The 21,437-nt window shown below is 44.4% G+C and overlaps 1 protein-coding gene across 9 annotated transcripts in view; it reads right to left on the bottom strand.

Annotated features, from left to right (window-relative positions):
* The window catches only part of LRWD1 (leucine rich repeats and WD repeat domain containing 1), a 730,516-nt gene that overhangs the window by 337,383 nt on the left and 371,696 nt on the right, over positions 1–21,437 (bottom strand). The window lies entirely within an intron of this gene.

Below are 21,437 nucleotides of genomic sequence, written 5' to 3'. Positions count from 1 at the left end.
GAGCACACTCCACCTCCATGGTATTTTCTGTGAACGTTGTGAAACCCAATGCAGCTGCTAGCAAACACCGGATGGCTTTGCACTGCACTTTCGTCACAGTTTAATGGAGAATGCATCTGCTTCCCATCACCCACCATGCTCTTACCCAATACACCCTTCATGCTGTTAGTTTTGACCACCTCTACCCTCAGCTAGGAAGCGATGGATTCACTTCAACAGCCACAATACTGGCGCTGTGACCCATCACTACTCTTGCTCCAAATGACCAACATAGCAATCAAAGCATACATCCTGGACAAGTCTAAATTTGAAATAGGATCTTCAGTGAACTACAATCTTGCCACCTCTTTCGACTGCTCAAAGAAAGTCCTCAACGAAGCAGCTATAGGCAATTCATTGCATCCACCCTACCTTGAGCCAGAATATAAATTGAAAATCTATTCAACTATGAAAGTCAACAGAACTGCATGGAGCAGCACCCATTTTTTCTTTCTCTCCCTCTGCTACATACTGGTTTACATATGCAACCACTACCACTGGTCTAACGCACATACATGTTTTCTTGTTAAGACATTGGATCAATCGAATAAATAGAACGTGTGTCAGGAGTGTTCACAAGTGGCCTCCTGCTGGAGACATTGGTCTGTTTTCTGTGTCTACCTGGGCTCACTGAGGGAAGGAGGAGCTAATCCCTCAAAACACTGCAAGTGGAGCGTTGCAGTGTGTTCACAAGTGGCATCCTGCTAGAGACACTGCAGGACCTTTTACAGCAACAGGGTCCTGTAACCAATAATATTGAGAAGATTACTGATCCCTCAGTTGCAGCAAAAAATAACAATTCACTGCTTGCACTATGTTAAACCCTGCGCAATACCATTGGAATGGACAAACAGCCAGGAATTGAAGTACAAGTAGTAAACGTAGCGGTCATGATGCCTGCCCCCGGAAGACCAGACCAGGCCCAGCAGCCCCGGAAGCAGGCATTATGCCACTTGGAGCATGCCCAAAAGCCCCAGTTAGGGGCTGTTTGGGTGCAGTCCTGGCGCCATGGGCGCCAGGCTCATTATTGATAACTTACCTGAAGCAGACCATGCTGCATACTCACCTGAGGCAGACCATGCTGCATGAAGACTCAAGCCAAATGAGGCTTAGGAGGGACTATTTTACTGAAGGGACTATTTTGTTACTTGGGTGGGGCTGTGGAAGAATACTTACCTGGATCTTCTTCCAAGGCTATTTAAACCACGCCAAGACAGCCACACGTGCTTCGCGTTATTCTGCTTGCTGCAGCGTAGCGCTCACCGTGTTTTCAGCCGCTCCAGTCTTCAGCCACGCCCGCTTCAGTCCTGGGACTCCTGAAACAAGAAGACAAAAAGGATAAAGGTTAGAACAGGAGTTTTAACGTTAATCCTTACCTGAATCCTGATCCATTTCGCCATGGAACTGAAAGACAGAAGTCTTTGAAGCATCGCTTCGCATTCCTACGGCGCCGCGCTGAACTCACCTGCTTGGCGGTACTTCAGCATTCCATCACGCTCTCTCCATCTCGCGGCCGCTCTCCGACACCTAAGGAGACAAAGACAGCAAGGTGAGCAAGGGGACTCTCTAAGGCTATACAAGCTACGTCCAAGGACTTACCTGATTTACCACGGGAGGTACTCACCTCATCTTGGGTCGGCGCAGTCAACTCTGCTTCATCGCCGTACCCCAGCCCCTAAGGGGAGAAAGCAAAGACAATACCAGTTACCCCCCCACAAAACTTACCTGATTTACCACAGGGGTCTCATCTCGGGTCGGCACAGTCAACTCTGCTTCATCGCCGTACCCCGGCCCCTAAGGGGAAAACCACAATAGACTTATCTGAATCTTACCAAGTGCCATTTGGAAATCTTCGAGTGGATAATCGGCAACCTGCAAGGAATCGGACAGAGTGAAGATCAGACATTTGACCTCTTATGAACAATTGGACTTTAGAGTTAATACTCGAACTCACCAATTCCTCTACGCCAGTGAAGTAACTGGTCATCAACGCGCCCCTGCGGTCGACGGAGGATGGAGAGCTCATCCTTCCAAACCATCAGGTGAGACTAAGGAGGGAACATCAAGAGTGATCTGTGGGAAGACAACGGGAGTGGGGAAGGTGGGTTGACACTCAAATACCACGGGTGGTTAATTCCTCTTCTCCTTTGCAGAAGAATATTCTTGCGAGCCAGACAAACTAGGCTAAGCGGGCTAGTCCAGTCAGTCATCTCGGCGCTACACGTCATGCTGGTGGAAACAACAGCGGCCCAGTTCCGGTCGACCCCCCTGTGGGAACCAGGTGAGCGTAACAGTAATACATGAAACATGACGAGTACTGAAGTTCTTGAAACTGCATTTGCGCCTCTTTTGGAAGTTAGTAAGATGTCTGCTTTGCCTAATCTGTGTCCTATCGGCGAAGATACGCGAGTTTCAAACTCTGCTCTTAATGTGTCCTTATCCCATCATGAAGTGCAAGCAGAGATGTCTGCACTGCAGTTCGCTATGAAAGCATTGTTGCGCCTTAGTGCCAAAATACTGAAGTCATGCGCACAACTACCACTCAAACGGCAAATGAGGACGGCGATAAAGATTTGGATGAACTAATTGACACTGCTCAATAGCAAGTACACAACACTGATCAGCAGCAGGTCAATGATTACACACCAATTAATATCTTTGAGGAAGCAAGTCTAGAGTACATTGGAAGTGATTATGCAATCAGTGAAGCATCTACAACCTAAATACAGAAAACGTAGACTCTTGAAACGCCAAAATCGTCAAACATCAAAATCGTCAAACATCTGCAAGTCCTCAGACCCAAGCACTTATAGCCGTTCAGAAGAAAATAGTAATTGTGGAGGCAGTTACAAACATGAAGAAGAACAAGAAAAACAAAAAGGAGAAATAAGAATGCAAGATCCACCGGCTAATAAATGATCAAAGAATGAATGTGACAAATGAGGAACAGCCCATTAACCCGAGTAAGCAACCTGACCTCGAACCTGTCAAGCATCTCAATCAGGTCACTCTGAGAAAACCTATTGAGCAAGCGAAAACTTGAGTCTCCGACAGCCAGATTACCCACAATGGCAAGTCCTGAAAATGAAGAAGCATTGGAAAAACATAACGAGTAATCAACAACCAGTCTTTACAATAAAACGGACTGCACAGGGAACAAGATTTAATTAACAGATCTGAGTTTCTGAATCGAATTCATAAAATACTGCCCCCTAGCATTCTGGGTACAAAGGATTTCAAATTCATTGAGCCCATTAAAAATAAAAATAATGCACCAATTTAGCAGAGTGCATTATTCTGCAACTGAAACTGCCAATTTGATCAAATTATACAATTTCTTTTTAGAATTGGGCTTCAAATTAGACACTGAGTGGAGATCTGTCGCCGCAAAGCTAGTGTGCCTTTGGACATGGATGGCTTATGGGAGAATCTGAAGGCTTCCAGTATAGTCACAAAGTAACAGGAAACGTCACAATCCATTGCAAGAGAACATATTGGGAGTTTGGCCATGGCTTATACAGAATCACGAAAACAGAGCCTCAGCACAAAACTGAAATACGCTGGGTTTTACGCCATCGAGTGATCATTGGACCGTCTGCTTCAGAATTAGGTTTTCCTTCTGCAGGAATGTTGATTACTCTACAGGCTTACCATAGATGGATATCGGATGGTTCAGATCTTAGCAAAAAAAGGGCTCCCCTACGGGGGACTCATAATGGGAGTAAAACTACATCAAGGCATCTACATTTATGCTTAAAAAAGAAAATCAATCGGTGCTGGCTGTGAGAGTCTGCTTTCTGAATAGTGGAAGGAAAGTAGTTACAAATATATACGACCCTCGGGGAGCCCAATTGACAGACAGCATTATTGAATCTATTATTGAAGTACTTTGTGTGTCAAGAACTGTAGGTGAATGTGAAATTGGGGGCAATTCTATTTCTCGATGCGATTGTGAAAATGAAATAGATTAAACTAATTTAAAGAGCAAATCAAATATGAGTAACAAGACACAAAGGAAATACTTGGGTTAATGCTCTTTCAGAGAGGGATTGCTATATGCTAAATGGATGAGCGATTGGCGACACCCCGGGCAAATATACCTGGAAGAACGGAACCAAGAGATCAACACTTGATTATTTTTTTTGCAATGTGATAACTAACTCCTATGTTGGGAAATGAATAGCGATTGGTAATGTATTTAGTGACCATGCCATCCTCACCATAGCGGGCCGGAAAACCCAGTACAGAAGATTCCGGCTGGTAATACTGCCGGTAACAGAATTAATTCCACTCTACAAATTTCTTGGCTTTCTCTAGAGTTTTCAATCTTGAATTCTGTGCTCATAGATGCACAACACATGGGTTTGACGGCGGAAGGGGAAACCCATGGATACTAGAAAACAGGATTAGACTCATTATGCACAAAGGATATACTTTGCTGGAACATCACGACAAAAGACACAGATAGGGCTGTCCAGGAAAAACAATTTAGTTGGACCTTGCTCCCCAAGGTTTTTTCTTGGCATCTCAACTAGTGAAAAACAGGTACAGGTGCTGGGTAAACGGATGGATATCCTCCCATAGAAATATGCAGTGGTAGTACTTAATTAGGGTGTCGAACACAAACGATTTGAGAAAGATGTGGAAATTATTAGCTAAATTCAACTCAACTAGAGCCATGAAAGTTATTTTTTGCATTGGGAAAAATTGTGTTGAGTTCATTAGTAACATCCGATGACCCAAGTTCTCCCATAGACGAAGGCAACGTTGGGAAGTGAAAATCGATTTGATCAGGAAGAGAGAGTTGAACATTCGTAAGCTGAAGGACTCAAGAGCCCCAGGCCCATACAGTCTTTCCAATGTTGTACTGAAATGTGCAGCAGAGGTTTGGGCCAAACTGCTATAGGACTGTATAGCAAGGTATGTGAAGAAGGCATAGTACCCATATCATGGAGGAAAGCCATCTTGATCCCTATATACAAAAAGGATCAAGAACCTTAATCGAGAACTTTCCACTCCTGCCGATGATTGAAATCACAGGGAAGATGTTTGTTTGCCTGGTGTTAGACTGGAGAAGTGGGTACGTACAGCAGACATACTTGGAAAATACAATTTTTGGAATTTTCGTGCTCTGAAACGCTAGTGTATGAGCGCGATAGAAATAAAATATCAATTAATTTGGAGCTGGCTCTTGAACTGCCCACTGCCATTGGCTTATAGATGCCTTCACCAGGGATGCCAGAATCCAGGGTAAGCCCTACCTGCATATGCCCATAACTTCTTCCAGGTACGGTTTGACACCGCATAGGACCAGGCGGTGGCCAAAGACGAAAGCATTTGGTTACCCGGAGGATCTTTTGCTTTTAGTGCGTGGCCTGTATGAGAAGACTACTATGCAGGTTACGATGGACAGTAGGACAGCAGTTATTGCAGAGAAGAGGCACAAACATATAGCCTTGACAAACATGATCTCCAGATGGATTAGGAAGTATCTGGCTATAGTTTACATGGCATTATGACGCTTTACAAAGTTTTTGTTCAACCCTGCTGTACGGGCTGGAGGCATTATGTATTTATGATCTATCCTGGTGGAAGACAATTGAGGGCACATTTTGGAGAAGGATATTAGAATTGGACCCTAGCGTGCCCATCGAAATTGTAAGACTAGAAATGGGTCCGGCATCACTTGTACCACAGGTTTTGAAAAGACACTGTTTATTATACCTAAAATTATGACCAACTCCGGTTTGGCCACTGTTACAGCTGCTGGGTAAGGAATTCAGCACTAAAACAAATAGTAAATATACTTCCTTCGTGACTAAAACATATGACACCATTGATTGGAGCCCGAACTGGGACGAAAAGTATTATACTTTAAGGGGGACATTTGTCGTGAATCTGGAGGCATGAGAATGGTGTGCAAATTAGATCCATCTGTCTACGCTAAAATAGTATCAAGGATAGATGGCTCATTTAAATCATAAATTCAAAGAACTGCAAAGCCATCTAAAAATATTCCCAACCCGAGCATTGCACACATTTCTCTGACTTTTAAGGTTAAATAAACCCCCTTTTCTGGCATCAATTGGACCTGAATTCGCAATCGCCAAGGAAGACCGAATAGGTCGCCCCTGCGGCATTGCAGGTAGACTGTCAACAGAATGCCTAGAACATGGCCCCCTTTACATGAAGCTCCCAAGTTCTTTTGCGAATATCAAAAGTGATTCAGTCTGGTGGTATTGTCTAAATACAGACAACAAACCGTTGCACATTGCACTTTATCATGTTTGGATTGGGGTGACCGCTACCGGGAAACTGGGCAATCCTAATGGGATTAGTGGAAAGTAAACTTGTAGGTCTTGTTTTTTATTATGTTACATGGATTTAATTACCATGATAAATGATTATTATAGTTTACTTAATATGTAAATAATGTTTATGCCTCCTGATTGCATTGCATGTCCTTTTAATGTTTGTCAATATCAAATGTTTATATGTGAAGATTTGTATGAACTAAACACATAATTGAATAAACAGAAGTGACTAATAAGCAGTCAAATTAAAATATGAAATTAATGTTAACTGCTTTCTTTTTTTTTAATCTTTAAAAAGTGCCTGCCACCAATGAAAGAAAATATTTTTACAATTAATTTTCCTATGCAGCATCACCAATCTTATGTGCTTCGAACCCCAGTTTCGTCCAATGTGCATGTTTCCATTTTGTAACCCTGCTATGTGTCTAGGCTTAAATGCTGTGGTGGTAATAATCAAACACTAGCCCCCTGAAGCTGGTTGCAGACACTTGTCCTGAAAATGTTCTCTTGAGGGAGCTGGTGTTGGATTTGTGCCACGCAAGAATTCAATTATCCAGAACCAGCTCCCTCAAGAAGATGTTTCCAGGACGAGTGTCTGCAAGCAGCGGGAGGAAGAGATGGCTCACCATTCCATTGTCAGATGAGGACATGCTGAGCTGTTGTGCGCCCCAGGTATTTGGGAGCGCAGTTGGAAGGAAGGGCGGGGCGAGTTACTCCGTGCAACATGATATTCATAGGTGTGGGACACATTTTGCCACATGTGACTGACAAAATGACTACTGCTTTCGGGAGTACAGAGGTGAGTAGTAGCTTAAACGCCCACCGAGCGCCACACTACTACTAAACCAGCATGGTCCTCAATGGTAAAGTTGAAAAAGGCACAGCCAGACAGGTACCTTTAAGGCGGACAAGGAGGACAGGGCACTTCAAATACCATTCAGTTCTTGTCTTTCAGGACTCTACAGCATCAAGCTAGGGTTCTAGGTGCTGTACTGCATTGGGGTCAGTGTCGCAACAGTTGAGTCGCGAGTAGAGACTGTTCAATGTGAGGGCTCCGAGTGGATCAAGTCTGCACTCGAGGCAAGTTAAGTTGGCATAGATACGCTTCGGGTGAGTCGGGTTGAGACAATGGTTTTGTAGGATCAGGGGTAAAGACAGTCAGTTGCTTCCATGTATTAGAGCCAGTGAATGAGTAAAGGCCACCTTATTCAATGAGTCAATTCAGCATCTGGAGCAGGTAAGAGGTTGGAGAGTGCTAAAGGCTGCACTGCACATCCTGCTGTGGTTCTAAGTGAGTCTAGCACAGTCTAGCCAGTGAGTGCTTTATTCTGCCCTTCTCAACCAGGAACATTTGTAGAGATCACTTGCAGGGTTCTGTTACCTCCAGTGATCAGGTCCAAGGTACAGTTGCAGAAGGCATTGTCCAGCCAACTGGCCTTCCCAAATAGGCCCTGGGGATGTTGTTAGGAAAGATTTCTTAATTGTGGGTAATTTTCCTTCCATGTGGCAACCCCTAAACTTTTTGCTGTTGTTTTCACCATGATCTAGACTTTGCCAGAGAAAGTGCAGCCTTCTGCCGCACTCCTCTGGGCTTTCGCTCCGTTCTTACGGGGAAACTGACATGCCCTTAAGACAGTCAGTACCGGGAAACGCTATTTTCCGTAGTTTCTTTATCATGTTGCAGCTTTCGTGCAACATGACACAAGAGGGCACTGTAAGCTAAGTTACTGCTCTCTTGGGTCTCTAGCCTTCTACAGGCCCTAGATACTCTTTTTGGATTGTAACTGATCGGTGCAAGTGAATCACGGACGGGAATGGTGGCAGCGATCGTTTGTGTTTTGAGCTCCTTTTGGCGTTTTAAGCGTGTTTCTCGCGCTTAGCCCAAAATGGTGGCCTGGCTCCCAAAATGGCCAGACCACGAGGCTCCTTTGTCCTGTCCGCTGACCGTCTTGCCCCCTTCACCTTCCCCAGGTCGAGCCGACCCGGGGCCTTCCTTATTTGGGCATGTACTTTCCCGCGAAACACAGATGCTTTCGCGGGCTTCTACAGGCCTTGTGTGTGCCTCCAGGATGTGGGCTGGGATATCTGGTCCCAATACACATCCTGGGTGCCAGAGAGTCTAGGGTGGTGTGAATGCCTGGGACCACCGTGGTCCGTGATAGGTCCACGTATGCTGCGAGTGTTTGATGAGCGTATCTCCCATTGGGTCCCCTCCGTTTTGGCGCGAAGGGAACTGTGGATAAGAAGGGGCTGGAAACACCACTACCATGTCGATCTCCTGAGTTCTTACGAACAAAGGAATACAGAAGCCAAGTATCCTGCAACCACAAGGCTGAACTGAGGAATCACTGGTGACCCGCTGAAGGACTGCTCCTCTGCACTGCTGTCGCCTTGTGAAACCCTTTCTACCTCTGATCGAACCAGAAGGCCTGTACTGGTATTTCGACCCTTGGAATAGCAGGGACAGCTATTCTCGGCATCCTCACCATCTCCTGCACGTAAGCCTTCGGAAGTGTCTCTGGGCCATCCAGCAGACTGACCAGCCTACCCAGGAGTCTTGCTCTGTAACCGCCGCCAGGTTGTATTGTATTTCGAGTCCTTGTCACTCTCACACGATTCGTACACTTGGCATTCCCAGGTCTGAAGTGAGTAGTGTACATTTGGCTGAGATACACATGACAATAAGTTCTGAGCTGAGTTTAAGACCTCGAAATGTTCGGTTTAGATTGTATTGGTTTGGTATGTGTTGGTTTACTAGAGTTTTATTGTGATTTCTCGCTACGGTCATTGTTGCAAAGGCCTTGGAATAAATGTGTATATATTTTTAATATAACACCTGTTTGGAGTAATTTGTAAGTGTCCTTGCTTTGTGTGCTCATTGCGGGCTTTCAGTCACCCTCACCCCTCTTGAGACCTAGTCTTGACCGCCGCGATCGCTACCCTGATTGGTCTGGCTTGTCCAGAGGTTACCCTGTTCCAAGTAATTAGGTTGGCCTTCTGAACTTCTGCGCCGCCAGGACAGAGTTCAGAAATCCGTTTTAACAGATGTGTAGGAAGAAGTGCTTGCCTCATCCTTGGCCTGCTCTACCTTTATCTCAAGGTCAATTGGAGCAAACTATTCAGACAACCGAGTTCCAGGCGAAGCCCTAATAAAGGTTAGAAATATGAATCAATTAAGGGAAGGGTCTCCCCCTCCTTTGTATAGACCAAATGCTAAAGTAGATTAGTCCACAGCAAACCTGTTAAGGGCCCATCCTGGCTGTTGTAAAAAGTGCCCTTTGCCTTCGAATGTCAGTAAAGTGTGGGAGTCCAAGCAAAATCCAAGTTGGTGATGACAAGACTACCACTCCACCGGCATGAAGTTCTACTCTGGGATATGCTAACTCTAACCCCTTCCTCTGTCTGCCTACGTCAAAAGGTCACCAGTAATCTGCACCTTGGTGGGAAGTGACCATTGTAATTCTAGGACCGTCTTTGAAGCACTGGTTCACACAGGCCCTTCCTAAGTGTTCCAGTTCCCGGGGAGAAAGGGGACAGCCCTTCTCAGGGGGATTAAAAGGGAGTGTAAATGGAGGGCTTCCTGGGCTAGACCCAACATAGTTGTGGGAACACCTTGATCAGGCAATTTAATACACAACACCCCTGTGTCATGAATGAGCCACTGTCCACCAAGCTGACAAATGTCATTAAATGTTTGTGGCTGTGTAATTGTGCAATCTCAGCCACGATTTCAAAAGTAGACCTTGCATATCTTTAGATTTTATTAAATACAACTAGGGTGCTGGGGTACTCAATTCTATTCTGTAATAAGGATGAAGTAGAAAGCCACATCTCCTTTCGGAACTTTGTGTCCAGGAATCCACATCTGACATTTGGACCTGCCCTGCTGCCATTACAGGGCAACTGCTGAAGACGTAAGGAGAGTCACTGCAAGTTACATATGTGCATTATGTTTTTTGCAACGGAACGAAGACACGGTGTGATAAGCAGATATCGCGTTCAAAAGCAGAAATACCTTGGTAATTGTATTAAAAATCAAAAAGGTAGCTCTGGCTATGTCACAATTGCAGATGGTATTCCATCACAGACAGGTTGCCACATGAATTTCTGCCCCCCCCCTGCAAAGCATGCATAATTGAAATTAGATCCTTCTTACAGCGCCAATGCAAAGGTTTGTATATGGCGTCTTAATATTGGACCAGATTAGCACAAAAAAAAAAGTAAAACATAACTCCATGTCAGTGATTGCCCCAGTGAAAATAAAATCTTACCAACAAAGAATTTCTATACAAAGTTGCTTGCGGGCAGGTCGCTTGCAGCAGTGGGATTGCACACCCACTGACTATGCTGTGCTCTCCCAGATGGGTGTTACTGGGTAATAAGCAGAGGCTGGGGCAAGGGAAAGCCAGCTTGGCATGGATTTAACACTCCGATGCCTCAACATAACTGCAAAATATATCCAGCAGGACAGCATATCTGAAGGTCAACTTCTGGCAACCATGTGTGCTTATTTTGGCAGCTCTTGCTGATGGTTTGGGGAATGACAGATGCTGCTCACCTAGTATTTCTGGCAGACTGGCCCAGAGGAAGGATTATTTTTCCGATATGCATTGGCAATATTGAAAGGGTCTGCTTTGGTGATTAAGTGTCTTCTGTGTCACCTTGCATTACATTACTTTTTAACTAATCATTTGTCTCATCTTTCACTGTACATTTACGGAAATTGGTTTGATCTCAAGACCACTTGGTTGAACGATCAACACCACACCAAGATGGTTCTCTTTAGTCTCAAGTATAGCATTCTATGCTAGGAAAAGCCAGACTTGGCATGGATTGAAGACTTGATGCCTTCAACAGAACTGCACAATATCCCACCAGGACAGCGGGAAGGCCATTTGCTAAATCCATGTTTAAATGCTGCCACTCACTACAGATCTGCCTCTAAGCAGTGTACTCAACCAAAGTTTCGCAAACTTCTCAACAACTGAGCACAGGGTCTCCCAGCTTCAGCTGCAAGAGACACCCTGGAGGAAGCAACCTCACTATAGATGCCCTGCAATTCCACACAAAGTGGCCTGGTTGAAGGTGAACAGGGTCCTAATTGATAGCACAGAAGTCTCATTTGGACCCCCATTCCTAACAGGCATCCATAAATTCCAGTTAGTACTATCAAATGTTGGCCACTACTGTATTCTGCCAAGAATGGTTCCCTGAATGCAGGCCATCTAGACTTCCTTAGGGACTTTGTAACGTTCCGTACTTTCTTTAAACAGATAAGTAATGGGAATTTGGATAGTGCCTTGCACTTAACTCAGTTGGATTCAGATTAGTTCAGTCATGCACTCCCTTCTGACTTCCCACCACTCTCCAGTTCGTTTCACTCCCCTTACTTCTCCTCCCGCCTACCCTCTCCTACCCCCAACTAATACTCTCCTCTTCACCACTGAAAGCTGCCTCCTCCAACTCTACTCCATCAAACTACCATGCTCTGTCCCTCTACTACGCATTTCTTCAACTAGCACTCTCCCACACTTTTCCCCCTCCCCACCAACTACCCAAACCCATTCCTTACGTACAGTACAATTCACAATACCTCCTTACTCCAACTCCCCTAATCAATCGCCACACAAGCACATCCACTCAAACCACAGCACCTTTTTCGCTCCTGAGCCAATAACTCGCCTGCTCCTTGAATCTGCGCCAGAAGAAAACTCCCTGCCTCCTCCTTCTGGTCTCTTGGTCATCCTCCACCTCAACCTCTGACCTCTTCCAGTAAACACACACTTCCCCCGATTCCTGTCCTTACATCTCCCACCCACCTCTTTGGATGGACTTCCTCTCCTTGGCCAATCTGGTCCGTTATTCACCCACTGGGGTGGGGGGTGGGGGTGAACATGTGTAAGGGACAGTCTTGAAAAGGGGTCCAAGCCCTGCACACTTTCTCCATGCAACTTCACTGCAGAGCAACAAAAATGGCAGCCCATGACAATCAATGTTCCAGTTTGTGTTCCAGATCCCGGGCTGGTGAGTTTCACTGGTAGGTGTCAAGGGCGTGTGGGTTCTTAAGCTCCCTGCCTGGTTCCTGGTGGCCCCAGGAACTTCGTACTAGTGTGGTTGCGCTAGATTGCTCAGGCAGCACTGCAAGACTCTGTGCATCCTTGCGTCTCCCCTTCTGCTGAGCAGTGCCAGTGCTTCCGCTGTTCATTCAGGGGTTGGGATCTCAGAGGCTTTCTCTCCTTCTATGTCAGATGTCCCACTGAACATGGATTTCGGTTCTGCAGCTTCCATAGCTTCAGATGTACATTAGCCTTTAAAAAAGAAAAAAAAAGGACACAGGGCATCCATTATATGAGGCAAGGCTTTGAGGAGGATCTGCTAGCAAGCACGCTGGCACAAGGGGTAGTGGTGGAGGACTGTAGGATGTCTATTGGGTGACCTAATTTGGCAGAATGTTGCACCCACCCCAAATCAGGCACGCACAATCTTTATTTAATGTTTTATATGAACCTGGGATCCCCACCCATTTAACAATATTGTTTCCCTACAACTTCCCCTCCCCCCTTTATGACAAGAAACACGGACAAGAAACACAGGGATGCTGTAACGCTCACCTGGTTCCCCCGGAGGCGCAGGTCTTGATCTGGCGAGGATACTGTCTTCAGTGTTAGGCGCAGGGTTCGTTTTGCTCCCGGACTGGGCCCCCTTCCCACCGACAGTTTAAGCTGGAGAGTAAGATGTCTGCAAGGGTAAACCAAGGTATTAGTGTTTGGAAGGTTTGGAAAGTTCCTTGCCCCTCTCGCCCTTTCTTTCCCCGTGGAACTGGGTTGATATTGCGCTTACCTTATATAGGTAATTGCCGGGCTCTCCATCCTGCGTCCTGTGCAGGGGCGCTGGGTCCAGTTGCTTCACTGGATGCGAGCTCTGCCTCTTGATAGCAGAGGATTTGCTGAGAGCGAAGACGCCGTTAATGCACGAGCGTGCGTTGTAAGTAATAAAGTTCCTTTTAGATTGTTCTCTTCTCTTTCAAAAGTATTAAGTTTTAAAGTCTATGTCTTTTTCCCTTTTCAGATGCTGTGGCGATGAAGATTATCCTTCTAATGGCACGTAAGTATAAAAACTGTTCTTGCGCCGTAGAACGCACCGTAATGTCTCTTTTGTCTTTGCAGGTGCCGAGGAGCCGCGCGAACAGATTGGAAGCAAACGTAACACAGGTGAGCAGTCTTCTAACTAAGCGTTACTAACCGAAGTATCTTGCCTTGCAGGTGCCGGAATGCAGCGCGCGCTGGGTTGGTATGAGCGTAACACAGGTAAGCAGGCTCTGTAGTTAAATATTACTGACCGATGTTCTTTCTCTTTGCAGATGTCGGATGCCGGAAGAGAAAGGCAGAAAAAGGCGCTTCGGATGCTGCCGTTGGATTAGGTAAGTAGATTCGCTGCCTTTGCTTTACCCTAACCTGTGCCCTTATCTTGCAGGCGCTGCAGAAGTCTGAAGAAGACTGAAGGTTGGATCCCAGCAGGTTATTTCGTATTCACAGGATCTGGAGCTGGAGGTTTCCTGGAGCCGACACGGTGAGCGTCCTGCTGCAGATGCAGAATAACGCGAAGCACGTGAAACCAATCGGGTGTGATTTAAATAGCCTTCCGTAGTGCTTAGGCGTCTTCTTCCACGGCCCCACCCAGGTAAGAAAAGAGTTCCAGATTTCTAGAAGAGTTCCTGTGTTCTGCTTCCAGGGAGTGGCTCCTGCTCCACCCAGACAGAAAAGTAGTCACAGGCAGAAAAGGATCAGGAGACCAGTTAGCTGGTAAGTAAGCAGCATGGTCTGCTACAGGTAGGTCCACCAAGCACTCTTACCTAATATGAGATATGAGCCCGGCGCTTCCAGTGCCGGGACCGGTCACCATCATGAGCCTGGCGCCACTGACACCAGGACAAGGTCCAAAAGGTCCCAATCGGGACTGGCTGGTTCCTGGGATCAGAGTTATGGGCCTGCTTCCAAGGTCGTGGGGCAAGTCCTGACCCCTTGGAAGCAGGGATCATGAGAGCAGCAGCATGGTCTGCTACAGGTAGGTCCACCAAGCACTCTTACCTAATATGAGATATGAGCCCGGCGCTTCCAGTGCCGGGACCGGTCACCATCATGAGCCTGGCGCCACTGACGCCAGGACAAGGTCCAAAAGGTCCCAATCGGGACTGGCTGGTTCCTGGGATCAGAGTTATGGGCCTTCTTCCAAGGTCGTGGGGCAAGTCCTGACCCCTTGGAAGCAGGGATCATGACAGATGCACAGAAGCTCCATTTATTTGATTTTTTAAAAAATATTTTTATTGTGATTTACATCAGAATACAAAGTATACACAGATACAACAGGACTGAAATACCGTCCTAGGAACTACCCCTCCCTACCCACCCCTCCCTCACACTGGTTGCGACAATAAGTTCTGAGCTGAGTTTAAGACCTCGAAATGTTCAGTTTAGGTAAAAAGGTCCAAAATGTGTAGTTTATGTGGACACCATTGTAGCATATAATCGCTCTGTAAATGTTCCAGTGGTGTTCCCCAGTTTGTGTGGAATTTCTGGGCTTCTCCCTGCATGTTGTACGCGACTCTTTCCATGGCTATATGTGACCAGACTCTTCTAAGCCAGTCCAAGTTGGTCGGAGGGTATTGTTTCCATTTTTGCGCAATTTCTACCCAGGCCGTCGTCAGGAGTCCCATGAAGTTCTTTTTTTGGGATATCGTTAGGGTTCTGTCTTTGGGGTCCCACATCCCACACATCCACACCACCTCCTGCAAATTTTCGGCGCCGTTCAACATGGATTGCATGTGCGCTTTTTTCGTCTGCCCAGAATTGTGTTAGTTTGGGGCAGTCCCACCAGATAGGTCTCCAATTCCCTATTGAATCGCATCCCCTGCAGCATTTATTGTGAGTGGTGTGATACATTGTATGCAGTCTTTCTGGCGTATAGTGCCATTGAATCATGACTTTTATCCATGCTTCCTTTATTTGGATGGCTTTGGACCATTTAGGGATAATGCTCCATAAATAGTCCCATTGTAGTTTTGTTATCTCCTTCTCTAAAGTTGTGTTCCATCGTTTCATATATTGCCACTTGACATCTTCCACTGGCACGTTGAGAAATTTATATGTGGCCGATATGAATTTTTTGGATCCCGAATACGTCAATATGTATTTCTCAAATAGGGTCGGGTCTCTACTCACGGCTAATTTAATCCGTGGGGAAGAAAGCCAGTGGCAGAGTTGGTCATATTTAAATTTGTCCTTTTGTGATAAGTTCAGGAGTTCTCTGCATTCTATGAATGATCTAATTCGGGGTCCGATAAACATGTCTCCTACTTTCGTGCATTCCGCCTCCTCCCACTTCTGATATGCTCCTCTCTAAGAAGCTCCATTTATTAATGCAAATAATTGAATACATTTTACTATAAATAAATTATGCATCTATGAAATTCCAACTTCAATAAAGAATGATCAATAGACTGCTCACATCACTTTTCTAGGTTACATTTACATGAATTTACTTTTGAAGCTCACGCAACACCATATGTACATTGAATTTATCCTGAGCGAACATGCACCATGCTTTGAACCATGTACAAGGACTCGGGATAAATTGTAATTATAGGAAACCAAATTAAACATTTCTGCCCAAGTCTCTTATTCCCTGAAAAATAAACACCTCCCCCACTCACTGACATATCCATTATTTCAAACAGCGTTCTCAATTAAAAGACGCTACTTCATTTTCCCTGTATGTGAATCACTTACAAAATAAAAATGCATGCCTGATAGATTCCCTTCAATGGTGCTTCTATTGCATTGATGTGTAAAAGTGTACATTCCTCATTTTCAAAGGGAAACTTAAGCTGGGAAAATGGGTGACAGTTCATAACCCTTTCGCTTTTGTCCTGAGCAGTTCAACAATAACATTCTTCTTGGCGATGTAACCAGAAATTACTTCAATTACCTTATGCTTCTATGTATGTACACAGCAATATATCTTTTTGACTCACAGAATACTTCTCAGTTTGATCATTACACAGAGACGAGACAGGAGATCTCGCAGTATACACACAATAGGACCCATATTATCAAATCTATAATTCCAGAAGCACATAATCTTCTGAAAAAATGTATTCTCAGGCTGTATAGTCAATTAGTCTACTAATAAAACAGGATTCAATGAATCTATTCCCTTTTAGAGTATTGCTGCCTCAAGATTATGCCACAGAATTCCATTCCCATCAACACACAGACAGGTGGGCACCATCTTAAAGACTGGTTCAATTCTCCACCTCTAGGAACATATGGGCACCAGTCAGCAAGATGGGGTTGATCTGTGGTCTATCCAACTGAAGGCCTGGTGGGGTATACATTCCAGGTAGGCCTCAGTTACAGTGCACTGCTATAACCCAAAATGGGTCCAAAGAAAGGCAATCTATTCAATTCTCCTTTCTTATTAATTCTTTTTCCTCTCCCTTAGTCAGCGAGCGTCCAGAATCTATAGCTTTGGTCTCTTAATATATTAGAAACCCCTCCCCTTAATCAAGGACTATGTGATTGGACAGTGCTACAAAAGTGACATCACGCTAAACCACCCAATCTGTACTCAGCAGGCTTATTAATGGAGAGTAGTCTAATGTGAGTGACTTGCAAACAGTTTCCTTTCACTTGATGTGATGCCATCTTGGAAATCGCTACATTAAACAATGTTAACTTTCTAAAACATATTCCTCGCATGTGATCATGTTACTAAACGGTTCATCGGATTGTGCTCACTCAGACAAATCAATCTGAACATGGTAGGGTGCTACAGAGTGTGCCCATATTGTTAGACAAAAATTGCGGTCCTCTCTCAGGGTAACTTGCACAGACTAGGATATGTAAATCAGTGACGTTTCTGTGCAAAAATATCCAGAGCCGCCGATTTACATAATTATACAAAAATGTTTACAGACCTTTTCGCCCCAGTAGCTTTTTTTATTTTTTAACAACCTTCGATTAAAAGGTAATGAGCAAAACTAACTCCATATGTTAATTTCAAAGACTTTTTTCCACCCTAAACCATAGTAAATGGAATCTCCAGTTCCTCTGCTGGTTACAGAACATCAGGAATCGGTTCCTTTCAGCTCTGAGCTGAGACATTTATGACTCCTGAGAAGACTTGTCATGGGAAAAGTCCTTTGAAATCTGGTTGCTTGGAGGACCATTTATGACTCAGTCCCGTCCATAGGAGTGGTTCTAGCATCTGCTGGTCGCTTGTGTCAGTCATTCAGTCACCAAAAGTGGACATTGTTTTCCTGCTTGATGGGGAGATTTGATTGAGACCAGACCACTTCTTAGAGCAAGTTAATTGTATAGTTAAAGGTTTTTAGCCTAAGCTCAGACTGAAGGCAGCTGTAAATGGGGAGCATTGGTTTGTATTGCCCAGGCTGGTTTCTGGGGACAAGGCAACAATCTGTATAATAAAATGTATGGTCTAGCTACAAAGCCAGTGTTTTCACATGGGAAAGACACCCCCCCCCCCACCCCAGAATAGCTGTGTTGCGGTGGCTAGCAGGGGGTGGGAAGGAATGCCATTTTGCTGGCCAGGCCGATGTCTTCTTCACAAATGCAGGATCATTTTTTTATTTTATTTAAAGTCTGTGTTCCGCACTGTAATTGGCACTTTAATCAGTGCAATATAACATTTTCGTTGCAATCATTTTGTCAAATATTTACTTTTAATACTCTGTAGGTTTAATGTTTTATACTGATTCTTAGTCCTGTAAGCAAAAAACAAAGGATAAAGACCCAAGTTGATTTCTACTTCCTATAAAATGCGCTTTAGAAAACTGTTCTCCAATTAACAAACGGTTGCTGGATTCTTCCATGGGACTGAAGAGATTTTTGTGCCTTTAATATACTTTTGACATATCAGGTTTTAGATGACTGCTAACATTGCACATTTCTTCGCACAGGTCTTTCAGATGCTGAGCGTAGGCTGCAGCTCGCATTTTGCTTTCCCCATGCATAGATTTCCATACAAGTGCAATGTTATATACAAGTGTCTTCCTCCCATCAATGAAATTCATAGAACTGGAGATTGTGGAACCCAGTTTAACATATGTACTGGGTTTTAAATGTCATAGATCATTAAAGGTCTAAGAGCAGTACTCTCCACACCTCTTGTCTGATGTGTTAAGTGGTTGAGCTGAGCAAAGTTGAAGCCAAAAAAATTAGGCAAATCCATGGTCTATGCAATAAAGGACCATGGAAGTTATAAGACCGATGTTTAGCCATTTGAAATTATATGATGGTTGAATTGGTTATTATATGGAATTTACTCAAACAAGAAAAACGTATTTGAAATATCAACACCCCTTATGAAGAGATGAAATCTCAATCCATTGGTTCACTTGATTAAACTCATTTTTGTGATTATACATTTTGATTGCAGTGTATTAGGTTTGAAACTTCATGGGATTGCCTCATGTCAAAAAGATATACCTAGATTATCCATGTTACTTGACCAAACATTTCTTTTGAGAACATACATTGAAAGTGTGGAGGGTATGGAGTTCCCTACTTTTGGTAATTTATATTTTTGTTATTATTCAGCCCATGTGGCAGGACTGATTTTTCTGCCCCGCACCTTAGATTTATGTACATTTTTCTAGCATTAGAACCGCTTAACGTGTGCACTGTGCAACATTTCGATTTCTTTCCTACACCTCCCACCAAGCGGAGTGAGGTGCTTCCCACCTTTTTCTGACAATGTCGGGGACTTCACCTTGCCAACTTTATAACTGGTGCATCTCCTCTCCCCAGTCAGTGCAAGAGGCTCTGCCAGGACGATTAGTCATGTCCTTCTTTGCGACTCCAGGGCAGGGGGGGGGGGGTTCAGAGGGTGAGGTGCCAATGGTTGCCGTTTGTTGGCCCCTTTTCTCAGCTGTAAGGAAAGGCAATTACCCACCCACTTACACAAAGCGAACCCCAGATATGCAGCATGTGCACATACCGTTTGTCATGATTGCAGGTGGCCTGCGGACCAGCATCTGTGCGACAGAGGGAAGGGTTATTGGTTTGTGCATTTCATGATCAGCACCATATTACAGCACTAACATGCATGCCAATCCACACTACTTGACTTCTGCTTTTATAGGACATACTAATCATATTTCTTCATAGATTGTTAAGTGTTCCACATCAATTAATCGTACAATGAAAGTCCATGTGAAATTTACCTTTTCCTCCTTCCTACCTCAATCTCCCTCTTGGGTCAAGACTAGGATTTGTCTTTGTAGTGTTTAGGTTTGTCCAATACCGGTGGTGTTTTTGCATGGTTTTCAATATCATTGTTTTCAGTGTTTAACCCACTGCTTCCCTCAACGCCCCCTCCAAGAAAACAAAAAAATAAAAATGTAGAGAAGATAAGTTGTATTGCTACATGGACTTTAGACATACTTTTGAAGCAACACTTTGAAAGGAAAACTACCCAAACAAAAGAAAAGAATCAAATAAGCAGTTCAATGGCTACAGTTTCCTGATATGGGGAAGTAAGCTAAAATTATTTTGCAGTGAAACCCAAGAATTGCACTACCCAAGATTAAACTAAACAGGAAGGAATGGAAAGAGGCAGGCTTTTCTGCAGATTTTCAAAGCTGCATGCAGGACAAAAACATGAGCAATCTAAGAAAAGACATGAGGGGTAAAAGCTGATCACACAGATTCCAATGAAGGCATTTGTAAAAATATAAAGTTTGGATTCTTATCAAGTGGATGGTAAAATAATTTGAGAATTATTTTTTTTTTTAAAAAGAGCTGGATGTTTCGACCAATGGAAATCGGGGATTCCAAATCAGATAACTATTCTTCCTTAACCAAACTGTACAATCTAATGTTGCTGAAAACTTTGCATTAGGGGAACAGAATTATCTTTCCTTGGTTCATTTTGCCCCCAAACAAACTTGAACATTCTGTTTTAATGGAGGGCAATTGGAATACAAGGCAGGATATGATCACGTATTCAATTTGGATCATCTGACAAGTTGTAACTGACATTTTACATCCATACAGCTTCAGTAATCCAATAAATAACTCCAAATTGCTACTTTTTAAAATACATTGTACGTAACATGAGGGGAACAGAACACATGGCCTATTTCAGTTTGAAGAATCATCATGCATGAAAATGTCTGAAATGGTTTAATCGAGGGCAGTGCCAAGCTTGCTATTAATTTTCAATTTCGTACAGGACTACATATGTAGCAAGCTTAGTGCTGCCGTCTAATGCGTTTTTCAGATAACCTAGAAGGGAACATTTTCGGGGGCAGAAATCAAATTCTATGACAAGACAGGAGGCTCGCATTATGCTTACTTTCTTTTAATTCTGCCATACCAGCACTTCAACTTAACTTTTTTTTTTCAGAAAGAAAAACAAAGGAATCAAATAAAGTTACAACATTCATTTCGTTGAACCACTTGAAATGAGCTCCCAACTCCCATCTCCCTGAGGCCTTCTGTAGTCCTGACCTCTTGTCCTTGCACCAATCAGTGTCCAGCTCGGGGTATAAACTCTCTCACCCCTAAGTCCTTTCCTCTTTCTTTTGGCTGCCATACTGCAGATGAGTAGCATTTTATGTGTGTGTCTTATGGGAATGTAGAACAAAATGTATATATAGAGATGGATCGCCTTTTTAAACCGTTTTCAATACGCGCGCACACGTAGGCATTTGTCCGCGGTACACGGAGTAGAAGCGGGGCGGAGCCGCGGGCAAAACCGCTCGCTTTAGGCAGCCGCCCCGTTCTCCTCAGGTAGTGTTTCGCGCAATTTCTCTTCAGTAGCCCTCCCTCGCGGCCGTCCCCACGCACGCGCAGGGGCGTCTCGCATCACCGAATTCAGTGAGCACTAAGACCCAGCAGCGCCACAGACTCTTCCCGGCATGCACAGCTCCCAACGCTCGTTGCGCATTAAATATTAGCGAGACGGAGCGGGACGTGCGGACACTTGTGGGACGTACAAAAAAGAAGATCGTAATAGCGACTACCGGTCTGTCATAAAAAAAAAAAGTCGCAGGAGCTAGAA

Source organism: Ambystoma mexicanum, chromosome 9 (genome assembly GCF_040938575.1).
Source record: "Ambystoma mexicanum isolate Mex_15411 chromosome 9, UKY_AmexF1_1, whole genome shotgun sequence".
In the NCBI taxonomy this organism is placed as follows: domain Eukaryota; kingdom Metazoa; phylum Chordata; class Amphibia; order Caudata; family Ambystomatidae; genus Ambystoma; species Ambystoma mexicanum.
This window is presented reverse-complemented; position numbering and strand designations above follow the sequence as displayed.